The sequence below is a fragment of the Idiotropiscis lumnitzeri genome, chromosome 10 (assembly GCF_059441095.1).
Source record: "Idiotropiscis lumnitzeri isolate Australia: NSW breed Sydney's pygmy pipehorse chromosome 10, RoL_Ilum_1.0, whole genome shotgun sequence".
NCBI lineage: Eukaryota > Metazoa > Chordata > Actinopteri > Syngnathiformes > Syngnathidae > Idiotropiscis > Idiotropiscis lumnitzeri.
Genome location: NC_142400.1, coordinates 13,051,328 through 13,078,265, shown reverse-complemented (window position 1 = coordinate 13,078,265; position 26,938 = coordinate 13,051,328). Strand labels below are relative to the sequence as shown.

The window sequence follows — 26,938 nt, the reverse complement described above, 5'->3', positions numbered from 1 at the left end:
ATTTTAGCCAAAGTCAGCTGGGAAAGACTCCAGATCCCAGAGATCCCAAGCAAGATTATTGGTAAAGAAAATAAAAAAAAAAGCTAGCAGCAAGCAACTGAGAAGAGAAAAAAAGAAAACATCCCAACATTTTCGTAATATTACACCGAATATACAGATAGGGGCAAAATTATTCATTAGCTGGCCAAATTTTGAGTGACATCTGTTTTAAATGGATAAGACACAAGAACAAAATTCAGAGATGTGTTCAGATATTAAGTTTGAAGTATCTTTATTACATTTTTTTTTAGTTTCATGTACAGAAAGAAAATAAAAATTGAAAGTGAGATTATTTCCTATCACTTTGCCAATATGAGAAAAATCTAAAAAAGTATATTAGAAAAAGAGGGTAAGTCATGTCCCTGGTATGTACTGCAACCGCCCTCAGTGGTGGATGTGTTCCGCCTGCAAAAAAAAAAATAAAAATACAGTTTTAGTCTACATGCACAATTGAAAATGTGAACAATGTCAATTGTCTGTGAATCATTAGAATTACAGGAACTGAAGCTTCAAATTCACAACGTTCATGTGCGTCAAAATGGGAAAAAATACAATTAATTCATGGAGCGAAATGCATTCAATATGTTTTCTTTACACTTCATTATGGAAGTGCTGGGTTATGAATTTAAATGAATGCAAACATAGACCATTGTGTTTTCTCCGGAAGAACATGTCTCCGCAGGGATTTTGGATGCGCGAGGTTTTCCAGTAAAAATGGAAAAAAAATGTAAACACAGTCACCTATTTTTTGTTTTTGCATTGTACCTTACACAAGGGAGTGTTACAACCTCCAAAACAACTTTTTGTTGCTATGCACTTTTCTTTAAACTACTTTGTGATGACTTCAAATTGTCCTAGGGATTGGAAAAGCTTGATTGAATATGAAATTTTAAAATATTATTTCTCAAACGAGTCTGAAGGAGCTGTTGGACCTCCCGAGAGAAGAGCTCAACTGAGGCCCAAAAACAAAGCATTTTGGTGAAGGTCTTAAAATATATGCGGGATTATTAATACAGCGAACCACAACATCCTCATGGACAGTGATGGAAATAAAGTATAAAGTTTTGCAGGAGAGACATGTAAATCATGATTGGTCAGACCGCCAGCACTCAGAAAGAAGAGTAATAACTGTGATCCATTAGGTTTCCAAGAATCTTTTTAACAATTAATTTCACTGGCAGTCATTCTTTGGTGTTGGTCCAACATTCCATAGAAATGCTTACTTCTGATTTGTATGGTTGATTTTTTTTCCCCCCTCTTGAAGCATAACACAAACGAGCATCAAAATATCTGTCAGAAAAAAATCGCAACATATCATCCAAACTCATTAATACCTAGATAAAATTATATAGTCATGAAGATTATGAGACCTCCCCATAAATGATGACTTTACAAATTCCTCCCATCCACCTCTCTCATCGAGTAGACACGACAGGAGTGTCACAGACAGAACAATAAGACAAAGAAAAAAAAACAGCTTCTACCACATGCCATCAGCCAACTACCTAAACTAGTCACATGCAAAGAAAATACACTTTTTTTTAATTGTCATTGTTTTTAAATTGTTCTTATGTACACGCCATTTTTTTCCATCTGTATTTATCATGCATTATTGAAAATGTATCTATTTTTTTTATTAACTTTTACATGCTTTGTATAAATAACATGTTCTAGTAAGGGACAGCTCTACTATGGAATTATCTAGAAATTATATGAAAAATGTGTTTGATATTTGAGGAATTGGGTTAATCAAAATTATACACACTTACTTAACATGTTAATAACAACCTTGTAGTGCGAATTATATTAATGTGTTTAAAACTTGAAGTCGGATACGGGTGAAATCAAACTGACACTTTGTATAATATGCAAAATATGTTTAAAGACCCACTAAAGATGATCCTTCCATGTGATGAGGCAGTGACAGAAATGGTTTTTTTCACACAAACAGGGATGGTTCCATCTGGTCTGATTAGCATACTACATTTCAATTGCTAACTTTTAATGATGAGATGATCTCACACTCGTTTTCACAGAATCCTTAATGAAGAATTTGCATATTAGAACAACATATTGTCTCCTACTAGCTCAGGGGGAGGCTGATGGGGCGTGGCAAAGGGTGAGGAGGGGACGCAATGTGGTGGAATATACAATTTTTGTCTTGAGCTGCAGTCTGAGAAGTGGCATCTATGAACCACATTTAATCAGAAAATAACTCATGTAGCTAATTATGGTATCTTTGAATATGGTCATTAATGCTATTTGATACCTGATTGATGTTTTGAGATTTTAGATGTCATTGACAATTTATGCGTGTAAGGGTGAGATTTTGCCTTCTCTTTGTCCAGGTGTATCAGTGCAAATGTATGTTAGTAGTGTGTGATGAGAACAACATTTTCCACTTGAATGTGAGATTTGGAAATGTAATCAGCAAACTCCATGTGGCAATGACTGATCCGCCCCGACACACAAACCCGCCCCTTCACATGCCAAACACAGTTCTCCGGAGAATCTGCTGCACTAAATATGGCGCCAATAGCAGAGGAGAAATTTGGGTATAAATATGCAAATGTAAGCAACAACCCTTTAATGTTACAACAAAGAAAATTCTAAGGTAGCAAGTCACAGATAGATAGACAATTAGAAATTTTAGGGGAACAAAAAATATTGGAGCAGATCATACCCAAAATTACAGTGGCCCACAAGTGTAAAACACAACAACAAATAACTAAATGCAACTGCAAATTAAAAAACATAAAACCCCCAAATTGTGTGCAAAGATGAATTAAAAAACACAAAAACAAACGAACACAACAGCAAACAAAAAATCAAAAATAAATAGTGAAACACAATAACAAAAATGTAAACAGCAAATGAAAAGCACAAAAACAAAAAACTAAACAACTGCAAAGGGAAAGAAATGACATTAAACTACCAGAAGAGCTCGTTTGCGCGAGTGAGATCAAACTCATAATAAGTAATAAAAAGAATATAATTAGTTTGTGTTGTTAGAGTTGGGTAATTGGTTGGGTCGTTAGCCGTATCTATTCGGTTTGGTTGTTAAAAATGTGCAGTCAGTAAGTTTTGTTGCAGATTTGGGTTTGGCTGGTGGAATGTCTTTTATATAATGAGGTGTGGGCTATGCATTTGGCTTAGGCTTATATGTGCCCAAACACATTTATGAGATAATGTTACCCTAATACTGCTTCTCAAATAGTGGGGCGGGGCCCCTCTGGGGAGGCGCGGTGCAATGCTGAGAGCGGACGGGTGTGAACCTGGGGAACATCATTTTTTTCCGCCGTACTACATTAAAGTGTAATTACTCATCCACTCCAGTAGTGGGCAGAGGCACTCTCATTGCCCACTGTGAGTATTAACTGCAGTGTAGGTTTGTTTTGCAACGAAAATGCTATTATTTATAGTCGCGGCGGAGAATGGGTGGGGGGTGGGTGCAAATTGTTTTCCTCTTGCTAAGGGGGGAGTAACAGAAAATAATTGACAAGCACTGCCCAAATAAGACATGCGATTTAGAAAAATGGATGGATACTATAAATGCATAAAAGGTAGCTAGGTAGTTTTGTGGGATAAATCTGTTGATGAGTTTCATTGTTTTGGCAATTATTTAGATCAATAGGTAAGAAGTTGGTGGATAGGTAGGATGGCTAGCAGCGCCAAAGAGACTGACAAGTACATTGAGTATCAAAGCATACGCAGGTCTTTTCCACCCAGAATGGAAAAGACGTCAGGATAGTGGTGGACAGGTGGTGCAGAGGGTGATATGAAGAAGGAGCGTATATATTTCACCTGCTGACATGGCCTCTCAAAGAAATCTTTCATTTGATCCTCTGAACAGTCAGCTCAGTGGGTCCAATGCTGTCAATTTAGCTGTCACATTACACTGGCTCAATTTCTGCTCTTTCATCTCGGAGATTTTTCATCTCATGATGTTCTTAAGGGGAATTGGCAAAACAGATGTATGAGCAGAGAGCTTTAGAAGTCAAACTATCATTTAGGTGATTTATAGTCTGCATTTTTAACCTGCACACTCACGGAAAGCGTCTTAAGGACGTTATGGCTTTAAAGACAACCTTTCATCCCATATAAAGTTTTCATTTGTATTGTTGCCGCATTTATAGGATCTATGGTCATTCTATTTCCAATATTGCAAATCATATATGCCATGTTCATTCAAGTTCTCCCTGCTAGCATGCTTCACCTCCAAACTCTATAACTGCGTTGAACTTAAATTTTAAGGGGTGGAGAGAAACCGAGTTGAGCTTTGCTGCAGACGTGAGGTTCACATATCTCATGTCAATGGGTACTTTCAGAAGGTGATAATTTAATCTGCCAACACCATTTGTAAATCATTAACTCCAGCGAAAGTGAACAAATACTTCTAACTTTATCACATAGTAAGAGGGGAATGTTAAAAGCAGACTGCAAATGTGAGATATTAAAGGAAGGCCAACAGGGACTAAAAGCTTTCACCTTAAAGAGTACATAAATAATAGTCTCATGTTGATTTAGGGACTTCAGAGAATGGATTTTTCGCCCCCATCAGACGACTCACCTCTCTCTCTCTCTCTCTCACTCTCTCTCTCTCGCTCAAACAGTGAGATGTTTGAGCCCACCCACAATCATACACATGTAGTAAGAGACCATATACTAAAAAGTAGTGTCAGCAAGTTCTCCTGAAGCCCTTACCTTACTTCGTCTTTTTTTCCAACCTCACCGCATCGTTTTAAGGTGACCTTCAAGCCTTATACTGTCTATGCAATATTTTTTATGGATAGCAAGCTGACAACTTGTGATCAATTTTAACAAAGATTTACAAAAAATACGAAAAAAAGGATAAGAGGATGACCAGCTAAACAAAAAGTGCAGTTACAGGTTGTTTAGAAAAAGTCTATTCTCTATTTGCAGTGTACAAGAAGTAATCCGTAATACCAGTGGGAAAGTTTGTGGGGCTTTTATTTTGTTATAAATCAACCACTAATATGATCCTTTTGGTTGAGAAAGTATGAAGTCCTAAGAGGTGAAATAAACAGAGTCTGGGTCATAGAGGGTCACAAGGTTTTCTGAGTGCTGCACACCCTTTGAGACTTTTGTCCGCAAAGAGGCAAATGAGCATAAATATACAGGCAACTACACATGCAGAGAGACACACAAACTTGCAAACCTTGGCCACCCAGGGTGAGAACAAGAGAGATGGAAACTTTAATTGTGTTTATAACCCAACTCTGGATTATAGGGTAGACTGACAAGAGGGAGAGTGAGGAGTTTCAGTTCCTCAGCTGTAAATAATTAAAACGCAGCCCTCCTCTACTCTCTCTGTCTCACACTTCCTGCCTCCCACAAACACACATGACTCCTAACCCACATACACAGGAGTCTCCATTATCGTTATTATAACTTCCTTTCCCGGTATGAAGCATATTAGCAGTTCATTTTATAAAGAACTTTTAAAAGGGAAGCACAGTGTGCCTATGATATCTTGTTCAAATATAAGGTGTTGTCTATGTGTGTGGTTGCTAAGCAACGAGTCACAGATCATTCAACAGTTTCATGTGTGATGCTTTGATCATCACATACCAAGGATCCAAAATGTTTTACAGTGTCATGGTTTTGGATAAAATTGGTTGCAAAAGGGATGTGAATTGGGTTGAATTTACTTAAAATTATTTTGGAAGTAAAATGAGTTGCAATTTCCGAACTATGTTTCCTACTTTAATAATCCATGACAGATCGTCAAATGACAATATTCCAACCGCAGTGAATCGCATTATATCACTGAATCCAATGTAAAACATTCCAAGTCAATAGTACCACTTAACTCAACTCAGTGGTTAGGGCGTTCCTAAATGGTGAGAATCTTGCCTAGATCATATTTGAGACGGGGACCGGACCACTTGAATAAGCTGCCGATTAAATTGGCCAATTTAGTCCTTCTAACATCAGTAACAATTCATCGGAATTAGCCTATTGTCCGTTCATTTTATTTACAATGATGTGCACAGATAATGAGTTTTATTTTCAACGTAAAATACAACCTAAAAAATTCCGGCATGTATCAGTTAAATACAACCATTCAATGGTTCTATCAATCAACAGCTCCTGAATTTTTACTTTTCCTAGCAATGCTCTGGGGAGTATTGCGATTCATGTGGAAGTGACTGTGGTGTCACTATTTTATACGCAACCTAAAGTCACATTTTGTTGAAACAAAATTATTAAAAAACAACCATCCTCATAGATATAATCAAAAGAGAGATATAGGTAGCTCCGGTGACACCAAATCTCACACGGACAAAATGCAGGCGTGTTCCAAGTTTGTGCTTTTGTAATAGCTTGTTGATCACTGACGAAAATAGAAAGTGGATCACAAGCGTTTATGTCAGTTAGCGTTAACCGCTAGCTTCCTTACGTAGTCAATTTTGGTTAACGATCACCGCAGGTGAAAGCCATCGATCACCGCAGTTATATCTGGGCCAGCAAATTTGTAATTCTTTTTTATTCACCTTGTTTAATTTCAGCACACATGGCTACAGTTTTCATTCGATATGATGCCAGATTTCATCGTCCTCTTTTTCTTCTTTGTGTCATGTACAGAACGTCAAGAGGTGTGGTGTCCATCGGGAATTTTGGGAGATTCCCGAACGGCCGGTCCATTTCAGGGTTGGTCGAAACCGCCCTTCCCTCTAGAATTATGTTGCGTAGAGTGTCACCAGCCAAACGCAGCACAAACAAAAAAGATCTGATGCAAAAAAATAGTTTAAAAAAAATATAAAATGTGATATTACGCATTTCAAATTTTTTTTCTCAAATATGATCTGACAATTAATCGGAAATCAGTAATTTTTTTCCCGCCAAATTTCAGAATCAATATTAGCCTAAAAAAAAATCCAAATTTTGGGCCCTAGTTGAGACTTGGCATGAATCACTTGTCCTGTGCAGGACAGCTGAAGCTAATATTGTGAGCATATTATTGTATATAGAAACTGTTGGATTTACATCAAATTTTATACACTTGTTACTGTATTTCAAAAAAGATTTAAAAAGTTGTTCTTCAACAGTATCAGTCCTATTTCCTTTTAATGGCTTAACTCCACAGCTACTGAAGCACTCACTTGACGGAAATACAAAGGTTTGACACTTACCACTAAAACTTGAAACGTTTGAGAGGTAATCATTCACAGTTTTTATGACTTTTGGAAGAAGAGGAAATCCTCTGCATGATCATGTTGTTATATGACTTGCCTTTTGAAGTCAGAACCAAGCCACATTCTCTTGTTATTGCCCTTAAAAAGTCTGTCTCCTCTTGGTCCTGCATAAACAGCGACTTAGTGGTCCTTTTTTTTCTTTTTGTTTAATGAGTCAATTAATTACTTTGGCGGTAACACTATCTGAAATAATACTGAGTAATAGTGGTGCGATTTGCTTTGGCTTCAAATCTGGAGACACGAGGCCGGGTGGCTGACACGCTGCCATAATAGAGATCAATCGGGATTCAGGAGACCAACAAATAAATCTGAGTTGCATCTGAAACTTTTCAATATTTCACCTCCAATAAAGTCATAATGATAATCAGTGCAAACTTGCACCCACATTGCATTGCATTTTCCACATAAGAAAGAATTCACAATCGAATTAAGGAAGCTGCAGCCATATGTGGATTGTTTTTTTTCATATGCATACAGTAAGTACTGAGTGACATCATGTATGATGAAAATTCAACTCAAATTTTAGTATCCTTTAACTTTAGTAGCAAATTTTCCTTGAAAATTTGATCAAGCGCTAAGTATATGATTGTCTGGATGTTCACTTTTGAAGGTTCAACAGTGGTCTAATACAAAACAGTCGCTCGGTCCAAAGTGGCCCGTGCAGCGATACTGGGGGGGGCGAACAAATGAAAGAAAACCCAAAAAAATTTTTAATACTTTAGTGTCTGGCTTCTCTCCGTTACATTGCACTCTTAACTCAGGTCACAATGCTAATTGCCTGTGTCGCATTACGCAAATATTATACCCACAAGCTAGCAAAATTAGTTAAAAACAGACCACGTACCAAGCCCACGATGTACAATACGAGCACCCACCAACCCACGTTGCCGGTCCACAAAAGTTACAGTCTTGTTTGAACTGGTCCGCATAAATGTTGGGGACCACTGGTCTAGTATGTAATGTACTGGGTGGAGAAACCCTAAAATGTGGGTGTTCCATGTGAAATTTGGTTGCCAGTGTATTCTTCCATCGACCCACATTTTATCTTGCACGATCAAGCAGGCATAATAATTTTGGCATCCGAACCAGGTGAAATATCACATTGTACTTGAAATTTTGCAATCCGTGCTGCCACAAATTCCAAGACACTTTCAGAAAGCTATTAAATGGGATTTTTTTTTTTAAATTGAGCTAATCAAAGAGGAGTTTTACTGCGTTTTAATTGTGATATTTATTGGGAATTAATATCAGTCCCAGCTGACTATTTCCACCTTTCTTTTAATTGTTGGACCTTGAAACATGCATCGAGTCATAAGCATAATATACTTATTAATAAGTGGTTTGGAGAATGAATGAATGAATGCATGGCATTAAAAAAAACAACAAGCTGTTTTCGAAATGAGAGATACTTTCATATTTAAAGAGTTCTCTATTTTTCAATGCCATTCAGAAGTTTTGGGAGATTACCATCCCCAGTGAGAAATCAATGAATCAAGCACCTAGGTTACACGCAGTGGGTGAGTCAGAAATCTGGACGGATGAATGTGTGTTTTACGAATATTATGCAAGCCCAGCACCCCCCCAAATTTTTTTTTAAAAAAACATACGAGTGAACGTGAGAATATAGCACTGAGTGGAAAAAGTATAAAAATCTAAAATATGGAAATCTACTGATTGACTTGAATTTTCTTGAAGGCAGCAATGGGAAATTTTTGTCATTCAGTCTACAACCTCAACACTGCACTCATCAAATCACATTTTCTTTAAATGTACAAAAATTAAACAACTTTTAATGCAACTCTTGGGATCTTGGCTTGATTATTTAGGAGTTTCTCTTTTTCCATCCAGTTGAAAGCAAACCAAGATAAAGTTCACACTTAGCAACACAGAGCACAACAAACACACACACACACACACACACACACACCAGCATCCTTGCTGTTGCCTGAACAGCCTGCCAATAGCAACGTTCTGCCTTAGCCAAGTCTTTGCACTGCTGGAGGTTAAGGGTTCAGCTCATGTCAAGCATGCATTTGACTAAACACGCACACACTAAGTACACAATCAAAGAATGGTGAAGACCTCTTACAGTGATAAACAACAAAAAATAAAGTGGAGCACATAATTTGACCACAGGAATAAAGACAATGCGGCGATCTACTAAAATGGAACCGGTAGATTTCTATCTTTTCCACCTCTCGCCACTCATTTACTTGTAAAACTGATGTTTCCAGCTCACCTTCTCTTCTACCAAAATGATGCAGTTATTTTGGAAAAGGTTTTCTCTTGTCGCTCACTGTTGTATGCGGACAAGGCAGTAATGAGGCAGAGACAGTGCAAGGCAAACTGACTTTTTTACACAATCATAGTTGTGAGTTTGTATCTTGTAAAATGTCAGCAAAAACAACAGGGATGATATCCTTCTGGGGATGGAGTACATTATTGAAAACATGAAAGTCATATATTTCATTGTTTTCCTTTTTGAATTTATTTGGCATGGGGACAAGTGCTCATAGCAGCCATATTATTGCTTCAAATGGGCTCACATTATTTGATGCCTCCTAACTGTAACATTCATAAATAAAGTAAATTATCCCAAATACATTAGCCGAAATGCGAGGGAAGTAGTAACATGTGTGCAAATACCGTTGCTTGATGGACGGGAAAAAAATAACATAACTCAAAACACACACTTCTTTTGCTCACCATATTTAGAGTAGTCACTGCCACAGAATGTCGAAATGTGGATTCAGGGCTCCGACGCTGCATATTCTCCACCTAAAATGAAGGTGACAAGGAGAATTGAGAAAATCAGTGCAATGCAATCAATAGAATACACATTTCTTCCTCAGATGAAAGATCCTGAACGCATAGCTTAAGCAGTGAAAAATCCATTCCTAGGTATCAATACAATTCCACAAAGTAAAAAATAGTCAGTTTTAAGAGAATACTCCACCACCAAGTTTATATACTGATTGTAAGAAAGGTTATTTTTTGAGTGGACCCACAGTATTTCAATATTATTTCTATATAAAGCCAAATATTCAAAGATGGCAAAGATTTGACCTTGCCAGTGTTGGTAGTAGAAGCACTGAACAGACAATTTAAGATATCTGATGACCTGACCAATGTGAGAGGCCCTAATCTGAGAAAATAAATGATCCGAATTGTCATCGGAAAAGAGACTATTTCGCTTGCGGGTGTAATACTGGCAACACACACACTACTTTCACAAAGGCGTACAGACGTCCACATTCACAGAGGGCACGTTAGGAATTAAAAGCACAGCTATCTCGCAATAGAATGCCTACCAAACTTTTGTATTAAGTTGTTCTATTATGGAGCAGCCATCCGTTCTCTACACTGCTTATCATGTCCAGTTGTTGAGAACTATGACTGGATAACAGCTGCCTGTGGGCCAAAGGCAGACTTTGCCCAGAATCGCTGCCAATCACTTACAGGGCACATAAAGACAGCAGCCTTTCACATTGAAAGTCATTGAGTGGGAACCAATAACAATGAAGGCTGCCCAGAAGCCATGTGACACACTACACTATCAATGAGTCATTGAGCATTATATGCACAATAGTGTTGTCCTTATTTTAAATTGTATAACCTTTAGGGCAACGGATTTTGGAAGTTCCTCTGCAGTGGATAAAAGAAAGGAAAGGATAACATCTCCCTGAAACTTTACCAACCAGCCAGCCATTACGTCCATAGAAGAAATGTGAAAATCAGTAAACTTCATTTAGTTTATGAGAAATAGCCTCAATTGTCACAGTGTTTCCGCTTTTGTCACTTCCCGTCATTGTGCAGTGCAGTTATTCACTTGCTGACAGCCAATCGCAATGCTCATTTAACCCGACAGTCTGATCCGATTGTGCATGTTGGATAGGGCGGACACGCACCCCAGACATCCCAACAACGGCTCCAACTTTACGAATGGAGCCAAATTGACCAATTGGTCTTGGTTGGCACAAGGCAGCCAATCACGTTAACTGTTGCACCACAAAAAGTTTCTTACAGCGATTTCCAATATCAAACTGTCTTCCAAATATATAATTTTTACACACTTTGTTCCTTCAATTTGCATGCCATACTTTTAACCTTTACATTGTGAAGTTGTTACTTTTTCATTTTAACCGATGCAAAATACCCATAGCCGTTTTACTCTCTGACACCCACAACAGTAATTACTACAATTTTAATCACTTAAGTGACATTCGACTTGAAATACTCATTTTCACTTCAAGCCTTTGAATTTGCTGTCAATCACCATAATAATAAGTCATTTTGTTCACAATAAAATGGACACTGGCCTGAAAAGCACTCTATAATCATAATTAATGAAAATACTTTACTTTGACCTTTTTGTGCATTATGATTTTTAGGGTTAATAATCATGGTTAAAATGTGTGATCGTTCATTTGTGGAAATTATGTTCATTTAGTGCAACGTAAGGAAAATGCATTAGGTCGGGCATTGTCCAGAACTGCACGAATTGGCCTTTTACCTTGGCTATCTTGTGTCATGTGATATACACTGTAAATTGGAAAATAAGACGTTTGATGTTTGGTTTGGAATTGCAACCAACATGATTGTAGATCAATTTGGAGGTAAACTCACCGGATGGAAACTACAGTATAAAGCACTTTGGAATTTCAAATAAATTGATTGCGGAACATACAGAGGCATGACCTACTTAATTGTTAGAACTGTCTTTGACAACAGTCCTGGCCCAAACAATGTTTCAATCTTCCTGCAGACCTCTTATGGCCACTAAAGCTAACGTTTTCTCACAAATGGGCCCCATATAGACAAATAATCACCAACTATATCAATGACAACACATTGGACAAATACACAAAATGCACACATCAAATCACATTAATGGAGCTGGACTTGATCTTTTTTACTGCATTTTACACATAAAAACGAGTGAGAGAACCTCTGAAATGAAAGGCTTATGTTACAGCAATCTGTCAAAGCAAGTAAAGGTTCAAAGTAGGGTCAGTCTTCCGAGGGGATTTTCTCACCATTCCGTCTCAAATTACGGCGACGCAACGAGACTGAGTGGAATAGACGGGAGAGATCTATAGACTATATTGTAATGTTCAGAAAGAGATGGGACTAACGATGACGAGGGCATCTGTGGGTATGTTTACCTGCAATCTGGGGTTTTGAAACGGTTTGGGCACAAAGAAAGTGGTCAATCTGCTGTGATTCCTGCTCTGGTTTACGCTCTAAGATGTTGGAATGATGAACCACAAGTAAACATTCACGAACTAAGAACAATTTGGCCAGCAAATCATTTGCAGCAAATAAGCACTGTTGTTAAAATGTTCTAAAATCTTTTTTCATGTAAATTAGATGCACCTTTTTTTCCTCTTGTTTTGAAAAAAAAATGGCATGATGAGTTATGTTGTGCCTCTCAAGCCACTAAAGCACAGGTGTCAAACTGTTCCTCGAGGGTGACTTTTCTGCATGTTTTAGATGTTTCCCTCCTCCACACCTGATTCAAATGATCAGGATTGTTATCAGGTTCCTGCAGAGCTTGCGGATGAGCTGAAAATTGGAATCAGGTGTGTTGGATGAGGGAAGCATCTAAAACATGCAGGAGAGTGACCCTCGGGGGCGGGAGTGTGACACCTGGGCTCGATACACTAACTAATACTATTCACTAGAATTTGGTCAGGTTTAGTATTCTATCCATTTGGGCACAACTTTCCAGACAGAAATAGAATTTGGAAGATCACAAAAAAACTTTTGCCAAATTAGGATTTTCTAGTAGGTACTAATAAACAACCCAATGGCTAGTAGACAAAAATGAAAATTTTATATCCGCTACGTGTTTTTTGATACCACCTTTTATCCTTGTTCAATTAATTAGCAGGTTACAATGTGTCACTGTGTTACGTCACATGTTACGTCAGTGGTGCAGCTATCACCTTCCCGACGCACCCTGCAGTGAAACTTGAAACAGATGAGGGTTTACCTTCTCAAACTATACCACGTCTCTGCTCATCAAACAACAGACTTCATTGTGTTCCAGCTTTAGTGAAACAGAGTCTCGGAGCTGACGGAATGCACCAGAACAGGTGAATGGAAGATCAGTAGGCCACGATTAAAAAAGAGGAGATATCGAGCTGTACAATGCACCCCCATCCAATTTCCAATTCATCTTTCTCACATCCTGTTACTCTATAGTCATGGCGTCATAAGCTGCGCTTGTTTTCCTTCGTTTTACTTGCCCTGATCCTGTTTTGAACACACACAAGCCAGTCAGTTCAGTCACCAACTGAAAATGACCGCAGGCATAGAGAGAGAAAGAGAAAAAAAAAAGGAAGAGCATTGTGAGAGCATGTCGGTATTGGTGGGGGGGGCGGGTGGTCGAGGGAGTCGACAGATAAAAGAAGGTGGTGTTGAGGGAGGCAGTGACAGACAAATAGGGGAGCAAATGAGAACCAGAGACGGACAGAGTGGGGGGGCTTCTTCGCCCAATGAACACCAGGGTTAAGAAGTCGAAGCCACCAGAAGCGTCAATTCCTCACTACAGAAGCCAGTCTTGCATCAGCCAGTTCTGTCAAATACAAGGTTGAAGTGAAATGTTCGGACAAGATGGCTTTCCTAGAAGCACTACCTCAGAGCCAAATACACGTTTGGTACTTTTTAAGGATGCATTTCAGAAAATGTTTTTATAATCATGCATCCACACCTTCATGGGTGGCGATGTGATATGGATGATTAAGTTATGCTGGAATGCTTGCAGAGACGGAACTCATGATGAAACGGTTTGTTGACGCCAGCTCTGACTGTCATAGAATTTAAAATATAGAGTGCTTTGACCACATTTTCCATGATTTTTAAATAAGCGTGTCAACCCAATAGGCACCGGTTACAGATTGCTTGGCAACCACCATTTGTTTAGTTCAAGGATTTTTCAGAGGAAAAGAATTCAATTTGAAATATTTATTTGAGAACGTGACCTGTGCTGTTGTCTGCGATGCATTACCAGACTTTCATTCATGCAGTAGCCATAGAATGCAAGGTGAGGCTTTTCAATTGCTATGCATAGCTAGGAATTCTCAGGTCAGGTCAAATGGCCAACAAAGCATGTATAATTTTTGCGCACGGAAAAAGTGAGTGCTGTAAAGCATGTCAGTGCAAGTAAAATTGGGGCTGGGAAAATCTGTTGACTTCCTATTGCCGCTCTCACACGAGATAGATGACTAACATCACCTGAATTTGAAGGCTCCCATTAACACGTATCCTTGGAATTCATTCCAGAATCCCTGTTACCATTTGATTAACCCCAAATGAAGTGCAACTGCTCTAAATATGAGTTTATTGACATTTTTGTGGCATCACGGGAATCTCAAAGTAATAATTAAATACACTAAGTTAATACAATCTTCATCAGGTGGAGTAACGATGACAGAACAGTCACATTATCAAGAAAAGGAAAATCTGCAGAAAGAGCCTCCTTGAGCATTTTTTTTTTTTTTTTTTTTTTACCAAGAGGCCGACAGCACCATTGTACGACCCGCAGGAATTTCCGGCAAGCATTGTTGGTAGTCTAGTAAACATGACAATAATCTCTCGTGTTCTTCATATAGCTGAGCTTTGAGGTAGGGGTGACAAGATAGCAGCCTCATTTGACAAAGAAATGCATCCAAGCCAGGCTATGTCCATGAAACTAATATTGGTTAATCTATAAACATATGTTTGACACAAACACAATACTGCTCATCACCCAAAAAAAAAAGAAAAAAAAGAAACACCATATACCTTCAGTGAAGTATAATGGTGGCAGCAGCATTCTTTGGAGCTGCCTTGCTTCAAGTGAAACTGGGGCCTTTGTCAATGTGGAGGGAATTATGAACAGTTCCAAATACCAATCAGTGAGAGCACAAAACCTTTATGCTTATGCCCCAAAACAAATAAATGTGAGGAAGAGTCTATTAGAAAAGTTGAACAACTGATTTGGTATTAAGAAGAGAAACTTCAAATGGTAGCTGGTGTGTGCAAACTCCAAATTAACATGAGCTTGAATGTGATTGATGGATTCTTACCACATTTCCATCCTCAATTATAAGAGGGTGTGCACACTTGCGCAACCACATTATTTTATTTGGTTCTTTTTACTTGCTCTCTCGAAAAGGTCTCTATTTTTTAACAGAGTTGTAAATGTCACATTGAAGGTGGAAAAGGATTTATGATTTATCTTGGTCACATGTTTTAAAAACCCGGTATTTGAATGCAGATCTGTCGACTTTTTATGTCCACTGCACTTTGCAATTAAGGGAGATCAATGTAGCCCAACTCTCCAATGTTTTTCATAGTACTTTTAAATATTACTTTTAGTTCTCTTACTCGTTCCATTGATGGATGACAGGGCAATATTCGGTGGCATTCTACCATGCATTTTTGGTAACATAGCTTTCGGACATTTTTTCACAAGAATGACTTATTCCACCTCCAAAAACAACCGCTGCTGATATAATGCTGCGCCACTTGTGTAAAGTTTATACAGACGTGCATCATAGCATGTATTATTGTGGAATGAGGGAGTCACAACTGTACCACATGGCTCAAGCGACACTCTGGGCTGAGTGTGTTGCTTAGAGTAGCAGCAAGAGGGAGCAGCAGTACAGAGCACACAAGCTGCATTTTCTGACTGCAATGATGTCATTCTTCCAGTCAGTGCCAAAAACAACCCCAACAAAAAAAAAAAACAGATGAGTGTTGGAGCAGCAAATAGAGACTGATACTGAGTCCTGCTCATGTTATGAATGTTAAACATTTCCTTATTTAACTACAGTAAAGATGTAGAAAAGCCAGAGTCATTTAATACACCCCTGTTTTGTTTATTTCACATTAAAAATGACTGCAAGCTTGATGGAACACATTCAGTATTTAGTCCTGAAAATCAATTAATGAAATTTTTTTAGGTTGTTACTTGAAAGTCTAAACTCATTACGCTTACACAAGCCAATTATTTGATTGATGTGATTACAATTATTTTCTTGACTTCTACAACTGTTTTTTTCCCACAGTTAAATAAAAAATGCACCACTCTGTCGATACAAACCCGACACTGACATCAAGAAAGAACAGAAAGTGAGTGAGGATGTCTCTGGTGAGATTTGAAAAGTGTTATTTTCACTGGGATTTGCTATGTGATGTTTCTCCAACAGGCTGCTGAGTGCTGCAGCATGAGGATAGTCACGCTACAGCTGCTTTGTATGAATAACATTTCATGTGCAATAATCTGTGGTTTTCTTGTCACAAAAATTGCACACAAGCACAGATGGGGTAAGGTTTCTACCATTGCCACCTTCACACATCTGTCTGTTCATCTCTCCCATACACACATAGTGTTTACACGAGTCAACTCTGAAGTTTGGTATCGACAAATTCGCAAAAGAATGTAGACATTTGTGCAAATTATACAACATACGTCACATGAAGCCAATAGAAAAGTATTTAATTAGTCAGCCATTTTACTCATACCAGCAGCCTAAATTATTTCTCTGACTATACATATACTGCACCAGTCAAAAAAAAATTGCATTGAAAGATTGCATCAGGAAGAAAAAAACTAAAAAAGTATAAATGACATTATTTTCGTACATTTTTTCAACGGAAATTGAGACAAACTGCTGGTTGTTTTATAGCAAAAGTTGTGTTTGGAAATGAATGGGAGGGGAGCAAGCTCTACCTCTCCAAACACACACACACATTGCAAATTGTCATTGTGGCACAAAAAATCCGCATGCCAACTTGCCATGACGACTTACTCCTTCTATTTCATCTCGTTCTGTTTGTCTTCTTCCTTGGCCCTGTCCAACTAGCCACACTACACCACTACACCCTATGGCCCTCAATAAAGTGTTCACCTATTAGAAATTCACATAGTGTTTTTACATAGTGTGTTATTTAGGGCCCCGGTACGATCTGCATTGCACTCACCGAAAGGAAATACGGCAACAACACTAGGTCAAAATACTTAAATGACTTTAAAACTTCCATTTAAATTATACGGCCAAATGATCAACTCGATTAATCCAGATAAGGTATGTATATGTTTTCCGAAATGTTGTCCCCGCCTACCAAAGACGTATTTATACGTTTTTTTTGTTGGGTTTTTTTTCACGCAAGAGTGTACAGGAGGGTCTCACGCGGCTTCTGACTGAAGGATAAAGCTTGACCTTAATGGTATTTTTAAAAAAAAAAGCGAACGGCCACCAGGTGCCAGCAAGTATAAGATCAGACAGTGATCATGCAAAGGTCATGTTGAAGAAGAGAACAAGGACTTGGCATGGTGGAGTAGCTTGGCCAGAGCGGAGAGTGCATAGTAGTAGGAGTCGTAGTATCGATGTATAAAACGAAACAATTAACCACAAAGGATTACTTTTTGCTCAAAAAAAAAAAAGCATCCACATCCTTGCTAGACGTCAGCGAAAGAGTTGCTGTGTTTCAAACGATGATAATTCGTTCGTCAAACAAACGAAAGAAGCAGTCATCAAGTGACGCTCGGCGTGGGTCGCATAGCTCACGGGTCGTTTTGCCGGAGACATCGAGCTATGGAAACACCACCGATGACAAGAACTGCTAAAACCACTCCCGCTCACTTCAATTTAGTCTTTAAAATGGATGGCAGGCACTGACCGGTACAAACACATCACCTGTAAAAATCTGACAATGTTAAGAAGCGTGTTGCTAACACAACTGGATGACCCAAAGCTCCTTTGAGGTTGAACCACCTGGTAATCAAGATGGCCGTGACAAGGTGTGATAGTCTTCGAATGCAATGATTGGGTCACAACGTGTCTGCATGTATACGGGAGTGATTTGTCAGTACGCCAATTAACAGTCAAAGCTGGAAAAAGGTAATTACAAAGCTGCGTAGGAGACGTAAATTCACGCTGAGCCACACAGAGTGACTCAAAACGATACATGAACACACACGCTTGATTAATGGAAACGCAGGCACTGTGACAATTACATGTAATTTCACTTTTGCTCGGATTATCAACAGGAAACTCCTCAAGGCCAAGTCGTGATGGGTGTAGTCCATGTCAGTGGCGATATGAGAACCATCATGACTAACCAAATCAACTGAGAAAATGCAGCTACAATTTTGAAACTAGGAAATAAATTCTAAACAGTATCAACTCATGTCATTCCCAACCCAGCATTATAAAGCAATATGATAATACATATTATGTATTATAGGCTATATAATGCCTAGTCTAAGCATTCTTATTTTAATCAATTATATTAATGTCATAATAATTATTGTATAATTATGGGAAAGAAGGTATTGGGACTGAGACTGTTACAGCAAAAGAGACTTACAGAAAATATTGAGTTGGTTTTCCATTTGTTGCTATGAGAGCTCAAAAAAACACACACACAACTGCTGCTCCTGTAGGCTTCCACACCTTGTCAGAAGGTACTTGTTGAACAAGTTGTTCAACGTCAATGTCGTATCGGGTCATCCAGATGTGCGAACAGACAGTTTTGGGACAGGAAAAGGAGGCGGAGAAACCAGGTCAACTGGTGCAGCACGTGTGTCTGCAGGCATCTACAGATCAAAAGACAAGAGACCAACTGAACATCTGCACATGTCCAGACATGTCTGAAGTGATGCAGAAATTAGTTGGAGTTGATTTGTGTCGTATCCTTAAAGCGCCTGTAAAATTGACATTTTTGATTAACTGGTATACAAAGTCTGCCCTATGCTGTATCCAAACATTTAACGTGGTGGCTCATTGAAGCCATGTCTCTCCGACTGTTTCTCATGAGTCACATAAAGTCACCAGACCACACATATGGAGCTATTTACATAGAGCAGGTGGTGGGGCAGTCAACACTGACAAGTGTGCTACCAGCAAATGGGCACACGGTCTTGTTATCACTGCTCTTGCTTCATTTATGGCCATAAATCAAATATTAGATTTGACATTCAACCTTGTGCTTCCTAATTTAAGAAACGAAGGAAGACTGAATAGCAGGTGTCTCATAATTTACAGTTCTGTCATCGTAAATGATAAAAAATTAAGGCAAGGTGCCAGATGATGTTAGCATACCACACAGAGGTTCCTCACAGAAGATGACCCCCCCCCCGTCCCCAACCAAACACCCACCCACCCATTTAAGCTTTCACGCTTGCATTATTTCAGAATATTTGTGTCATAAATCACCGTTGTTGGATGGGAGGGCCAGGTTTGTTTTCTCGTTCAAGCCAAAATGTTTTTGTAAAATTAAGAAAATGAAGACTCCCTTACTCATGTGGCGGTAATTTTACTTTTTCAAAATATGGCCATAGGGATGCACAACAATATGTTAAACCAGAATGTCTTTAGACAGCCTGAAATAGTGCAACAAACACAAACCAATTCCACATAACCTGAATTGGTCTTAGGTACAAGACAAGAGTCCTGTTATTTCTTTCAGCTGGTCTAGCCTAATCCCTCATTAATTGAAATACTTTTTAAATGTCCATGTAATATATGCAAAATTGTACTGCAATTAGGCAGCTCAATTTGTTTCTGTCGTCCAATGCGTGATTGTCACTACCTTTTCTTCATGGAAGCATCGACTATAAATGGACTTCTCATTATTTTATCTTGTAGCCCATTCAAGGGACTGTTATGTTGTTATTTGTTTGTCTCTCACTTTCTTCCTCTTCTCCATTTCATTTGAATATCTTTCAAATCAATACAAATCATATCTAATGGGAAAAAATGAAATATATGTGCAAAATGTAAAAATAACAACCTTGCCATGAATGAATATTCCAAGATTGCTATTTCCTTCTTATTTACGCCACTCTGAGGCTGCTGCCGCCCCAGGAATGACAACCCTTGTTGGGATTCTGTCGCATCAAGCCAGCAGATTTGAATGCTAAACCCATTAGCCGAGCATCACTCACAGTCAGAGCTGGCGATGATAAATAACCCAAGCAGAGGAATCTGATTAGGGAGATGGAGGCAGGAGATCTGAGGGAATGAGTAACAGCAATGTTGCTGTTATCAGGCCTCAGTCAGATTGGAAATCGTATACCGAGACAACATGAAATGTTCATCTGCAATCAGTTGTGGCAGCTTGTTTCCCAAAACATGAGTTGGGACCCAAAATTGGGTCTGAGAGTTATCACTAGTGGTTTGCAATTAAATGAAAGCTGAATTTTGCACGCATGTGTGTGTTTAATCCCACTGATGTGCACAACACGCAGGCTGTTTAAAAGTGTATTCCAAGTGGAAGAATATCGAGACTTTTTGAAATGCCTTGAAGGTTATAAGGCTGCAGGTGAGTGAATCAGCTATTCATCTGACAGTCATCTTTAAATAAAAGGGACTGCTCATTCAAATACAAAGTTATGCAAATTGTACATTTGAAATGACATTTCATTATTCCCGGAATCTACTGGCTCTTAAAGTCCTTCACTCTCATATCATTTAATTACACTGGTGCACAGCAAATGTTAATTAGAGGTGGCTTTATGTGTCCCAAAATGTATTTTTGACGCTGATTAAAAAAAATGTCTTTAATTTTTTTTCGTTCATCAATGTTTTTGAGATATTAAATATTGTATTAATTTTTTTGTTTTGTTTTCAAGTTTGGCCTACAAAAGCTCGCAGAAAAGATTTTCCTCATGTATTGTAATATATAGCTATGACGAGTCCAAATAAAAAAAATAATAAGTATACATATATATATATATATATATATATATATATATATATCATTATATCATTTTATATTGTTATTATCCTATTATAATTATCCTACTATTATTATTAGGAGTAGTAGTAATATTATTATGAATACCTGATGTGTGAAAGAAATAACTTAGGGCAGTGATTCCCAACTATTTTCTTTGCACACCAGTTCACACAAGTTCTTAACTTTTGCAGACTGGCAAACAGTTGGGGTTGGGGGAGGGGCGGATGGGGGCTGGTCGCCGGCAATATTGCAGCGCCGGCTATGTATGTGGTTAAGAGTCCAATGTAACGGAGAGATGACAGCCACTTTTCAAAATATTTTTCAGATTCAAATAATAAATAAAGCACTGCAAATTGACCCACAGGACCAGTATTGGGCCACGACCCAGTGGTTGGGGACTGCTGAATTTGGGAATCATCTTAATAATTTATCTCAAAAACTTTACAAAATGTAGTAAAAAAAATGTTGACCAGTCCTATTTTTGCTCACTAATGATTTTATCGTGCTCAAGTATAAATGAGAAATTGTTGCCTAGACCTTCTCTGATATTTGTGGTTTCTTCTCGGGTATTCTCACGTGCTGACAGCTGCCTTGTGGGTTTTAACTCTTCATGTTGCCAAATTCCCACCAGGAGTACGAGTTACTTGAGAAAACCTGCCTTTGAGGTGATGTGACATTTTCTTGTATATTTTCAAGCACAAGTTTGGACGCGGCGAACCCAAAGGAAGTCTCAATACATACAAGTATTCTTTTCAGGTCAGACCAAAAACATTCATGTTGCATTTTTGTCCGACCTTGCAGAAGATGAGCGCCATACCAGAAAAAATAAAAAACGAAACACACCTGAAATATGTTAAACCAACAGAATAAATGACATGTGACATTTAGTCAACTGAGGTGTTTTTCCAGTCATCGTTTCATAGCTTTGAGAGGCATTTTAAAAATCCCAACTACATCTTTGAAGTAAAAGCCTTGAGAATGGGTAGAAGCGACTTCCCAACACACATCACACGTGACAACGAGGATTCTGGATTCGTGAACGGCACAGCGGCCAGAGAAGCCTCGTTTTGCCTGTTTGGTCATTTGGCAGACTGCTCTGCACCATGGTGGGCATTATGGGATAACTTTGACCTGACAGTTTGGTGGCTGAAAGTCATCCAAAAACTGTACGTCTGTTGGAACCACGTCAAAGGTTTGGCGCCGGTATGTTAACACAATTTTCATGAATTTTATGACCTGTGTGGTAGTTGTCATTATATTTCATTCTTAAATATCACAACACTGTGCATCAAACTCTATAACTCATTGAAGAAATAAATTCACCCAATATATTATTAATTTTATTTTTTTAAATCACGCTGTGGCCGCAGCACAACTATGAGGGCGGTGGATTTGGCAGTCACACACGGACACGAATGATCGTGGTGGAAGTGTGCACTTCACAGCGCAGATCTGTGAGCTTCCCGGTCAACTTGACTTAATACTTCCCTGTGGAGGTGTCCTTGCAATTTCTGCTCAGCCCACTTCAGTTTCTTCTTCCATGTCACACGCCAATCAGAGGAGCCGCTACGATTGTAAGCGAATCAAGTTGGTTGTGTTGCAAAATGCACATTTTTGACTGCACTAAGGTGCGACCCTCTGCAAAAATACCCAAACTTTTTATAGCCCACATTTATACACAGTTCGACAGCTCGAGGTGCTAAACTTCCGCTGGGCACAAACATAGAAGTCCATATCATCGATAGAATGTGTTTAATCCCACGGCCGAGGACACACAAACACGCGCACACACACAAAAAAAAAAATACAACAACAATCAGATTCAGTTAATAATTAAGAACAAATTCAATTATGCGTGACAAGTTCACTGGGAATCGCATCTTTACCACGTGCACAGAGACTCTAACAGGTCTCATAAGCCTTCCCTGTGAAAAAAACAAACGTGCTCACATCCATCGATTGACCTTTCCCACTGAGTGTTATTAATAATGCAGGTTGCATTAGTAAAGGTTAACGAGCAGCGGTGTCAAAAATGCTCACATGGAATACAAAAAAGAACGTTAAAGAGGTGGTCAAATGACATATTTCCTTTTACTTCTATTATTATCTTATTGTGGTTGTTGTTTTAGACTTGCTCTAACAAACACAAGCTATAAACATGCAATAATAAACAAATGAATGAGCCCACAGCAAGAACCCTCAGCAAGTGCAGCTTCTGAAGAGTCTTTTTTCATAACAAGCAAACAACTTATCATATTAAAAAAAGTCATAACATTAGACACATGCACAAAATATATTTTGTATAGAACTGTCATTTTAATACATTCATCCGCACTTGCGGAAATCTTGCATTATTTCATTAGCTTTCAGAATTCATTTGACATCATGTGTGATTATGCCTTACCCAGAGAACGAAAAGGCTTATTGTTGTAGTTGTGTTTGGTTCAAACTGTGATAATGTGTAATAATGAATGTATGTAATGTAGTAATGATTTTAGTGTCAACTCAGCCTGTAATCGTTGTTGTAATTGTTGGCTTGTTAATTGCATATTGGGTGAATACTTTTCCAAAGTAGGCCTATAACATATTGTTTGCGTAATTAATCCATATAATCCCTTGGTTACCCATCTTGTGAGCTCAGTGGTTGTAGGTATAATTAACTGATACCGCAGCGTGCGCTTTCTCGAAATTACAGTACAGAGGGACTCTTTCCTAGGATGCTTAAATAAATTACCTAATGACATACTTTGGACTCAATATTCACAGACAGTCTAACTGCGCTTGAGAAAAACGTATCCTGATTTTCATGCTATTACAAATGTCGATGTACTTGTTTGGGATTTTTTTTTTCGACCTTTACTTCGGATGGAACCAGCTCTAAGTTTTGGTGCAGGTATTCAAACAGGATTTTGGTGTATTTGATTGCGACACAGACAGGAAGATTTTGTGATGCCATATTTCATTTATAAATAGTGATAACAGCGTTCATCGTACCCAATCAATATGAGAATCCATTCACATTATTATCGTCATTGTTTGTATTTCAAAATTCCCCAACCTGGCCACGGCATAGCATCCCGGACATGAACGGGATGAAAGGCAATTTTCATGTTTTCACTCCACAGAGCAGATCTGTGATATCTGCTCTACTTCATCTGTCTGCGGAGGTCTCCATGCAGTTCCTTTTGAACACACTTTGTCTTATGAGTTTCGATGATCCGCTTCGATTAGACTTGCACAAAGCGCAAAAATAGAGCCCTTTGTCTCTCTTGAATTTTGAAATGATTGTCCATTTAATCCGTCAACATTTTTCTTTTTTTTTTGCTAAATTTGCTCAATGTTAATGCATTTGAGACTCGTATATTGCATACTGTATCTTAAGTTATCTATGCTCGTCTCAAATGTTGGCTTTTGTATAAAAATGCTAAAAAGAATTGGTGGGTATTCATTTGAATCCCGTATCTTACTTTCTCTCTCACGCACACACACACACACACACACTATGTGGGTCAGTTTTACGATGGTGTCAGTGTCTGGACTCAGCAGCAACATATTTGCATCAGTCATCCTAACTAGACCGTGAAGAGAGACGGATTTCCCTGCCCAGCTGTGCTTGTGAGTCAGAGAAAAATACCCTCATAAAAGCTTGCTGGACTGAAGCGAGGCCTGAGGATAACTTGGATCGAAGTAATGAGCCAAACTTCAGGCATTTAGCCGTTGGCAATGCAGATTTATTGTAAGTGGAAAGTAACGTGTCATGAGGCATACACTATAATGCATACGAGTCATAATTTTTTTTTTTTTGAAAAAACTCTAGTGTTCTTCTAAATTGCCCAGCTCTCCAAAGCATTTCCTCAGTACTGTATATGTAATCAGTCTGTATAAAAAGTAAAGCATAGTAATTGAAAGAAAAAACATGATTAGGTTATTACAGTTATTTTATATCTTAATAAACTGCTATTAAAGCATTCCATGTAGTATTTTCATAGCATCATGTCCCCCAAATGTAAGTAACACCTATTTTCGTAGACAGGTGTCCGTACGCTCGGCGTAAAAAACGGGTGCATCTTCATTTTCATGCGAGGGCAAATCTAGTTGACAGTTTTTTAGGAAATTGGCAGACCACGTTGCGCCTCGCTAGGCATTTTGGTGGACGCAGCTGGCGCGCCTCCAGCGCACCTGATAATGTGGTGACAGAAAGTACAGTGCGCGCTGCATAAAAATAGGTGCATGTACATTTTGCCGGGACAAGTCTAATTCAGCATGTTTGTGAAATTGGGAGACCGCGCGACGCACTGTAAGACGTACCGGAATGTTATATTGCATGCTCCCGGCACATCTGGCAATTTGGTGACCTAAAGTGGACTTGATTTTAGACAGGTTGCAGCGCATGAGCATTTTCTCTGGACATAGTCTGACTGATGCATACACATCAAAATCAAGGTGCTTAATTTGCCATTAAATTATACAAAAATGTGTAAACGCAAATTATGGAATATATTTTTGGGAAAAAAATTATAGAATTAAATCTGTAAAATAATCTCTTGTGTTGTTCTTTTACCAAACAGGACACTGACAATAAAAAGTACAAAAAAAGGCACATTTCCGTACTCTTGACACCACAGTAAATGAAACGAAAGTCACTATTTTTTAAACTTTATCTCAGTTCTAATTGCATCAGAAGAGGTGTGACCCGAAAAACATGCTGAGCTATGAGCTGTTTTGCAACCCTTGTGATCGTATGAACCTAATTCTGCTAGGAAACCAAAATAGCCTACTTGTGTGCTTTAGGGTTGAATGTGAGCTCACTTGTGCAACCAATGCAAAGCAACCAAATTCAACCTCTAATTAGGCCTGCTCATCCCAAATTTAGAAGAGTAGGATAAAAAAAAAAAAAAAAAATGTCCATGTAGAAAGCAGCCTCAGGGCATCCGCAAACTTCAGAATGTGGCTGTGATTGCAACTGTGGGGCTAAATTAATTCAATAGTCAGGCTTGTCAGGTCATATAAAATAGTTTGGCATTCTATTAAGGAATTATGATGAGGCAGAAAGGTGCTTAATTAAAGTCACTGAGAGCTGTAATAACAGCAGCAATCTTGACTCCTTTTCTTCATTTTCTGTCATTTAAACTCTGCTTTTTAAACAAAGCGTACAGAACGACCAAGCACAAGAACGGATGGATACAAACAGAGGGTGATGAAAGTACGTCTGACTCATCACCTCAGTAATCCTCCCTTCCGGCCCACTCGCTTTTCTGCCTCTGAAGTAACTCATATGAACTTGCCCAAGTATGAAAGCAGTGTCTGCTAAATCTTTTTTTTTTTTTCTTCAAGCAGGACTTGGGTCAGCTGAGTGTCAGCAAGCTGGGCCTTGATCCCAAACTCCCATTCTGGTAAACTTTCAACTACAAAAAGACCCCCTATTGCTACTTTCAGCTCTTCATCTCACTCGAGTTCACAAAAAGCTTTGTTGATAAAGCCACTTTGGAGGGAGGAGATTTCACTCACCTTCTCACACTGTTTTTTGCTTTAAAGATGTTTACATGTGTCAAACAAGTGCAATTGGAATACTGCTATCAGGTCCCAATGCAAAAGTTATCTGTCAAGATTAAATTGCTATATTCAACATCGGGCATTACACCATTGATGCAATACGCACAAAGTGGGATTTATAATTTGAATCCTCATTACAGTCATTTAGTCACTGCCATGGCAGGCCTCCATTCCTCAGACTCAACTTGCTCAGAACAAGCTGAGAAACAAGCAGTACGCACATACACGCACATGCTTTATCTGTGATAGCTGTGCACAGAGAACAGTTCCTTTGCCAAGGCAACATTCTCTTGGCAAATGTTGTGGAGTCTTCTGCTCACTTTGCACTTTATGCAGTCTATCGTTATCTGTTACTCTTTTATAGGAATTTGAAGTATGCGAAGCTCAAAATG

The 26,938-nt window shown here is 38.6% G+C and overlaps 1 long non-coding RNA gene across 1 annotated transcript in view; it reads right to left on the bottom strand.

Moving 5' to 3' along the window:
• Positions 1–254: 254 nt before the first annotated feature.
• The window catches only part of LOC148329417 (uncharacterized), a 47,535-nt gene continuing 20,851 nt past the window's right edge, over positions 255–26,938 (bottom strand). The window contains exons 3-4 of the long non-coding RNA XR_015845721.1: positions 9,966–10,037; positions 255–444 (exon numbers count right to left, since the gene is read on the bottom strand). This is a non-coding gene — a long non-coding RNA (uncharacterized LOC148329417). The remainder of the gene's footprint in view (positions 445–9,965; positions 10,038–26,938) is intronic.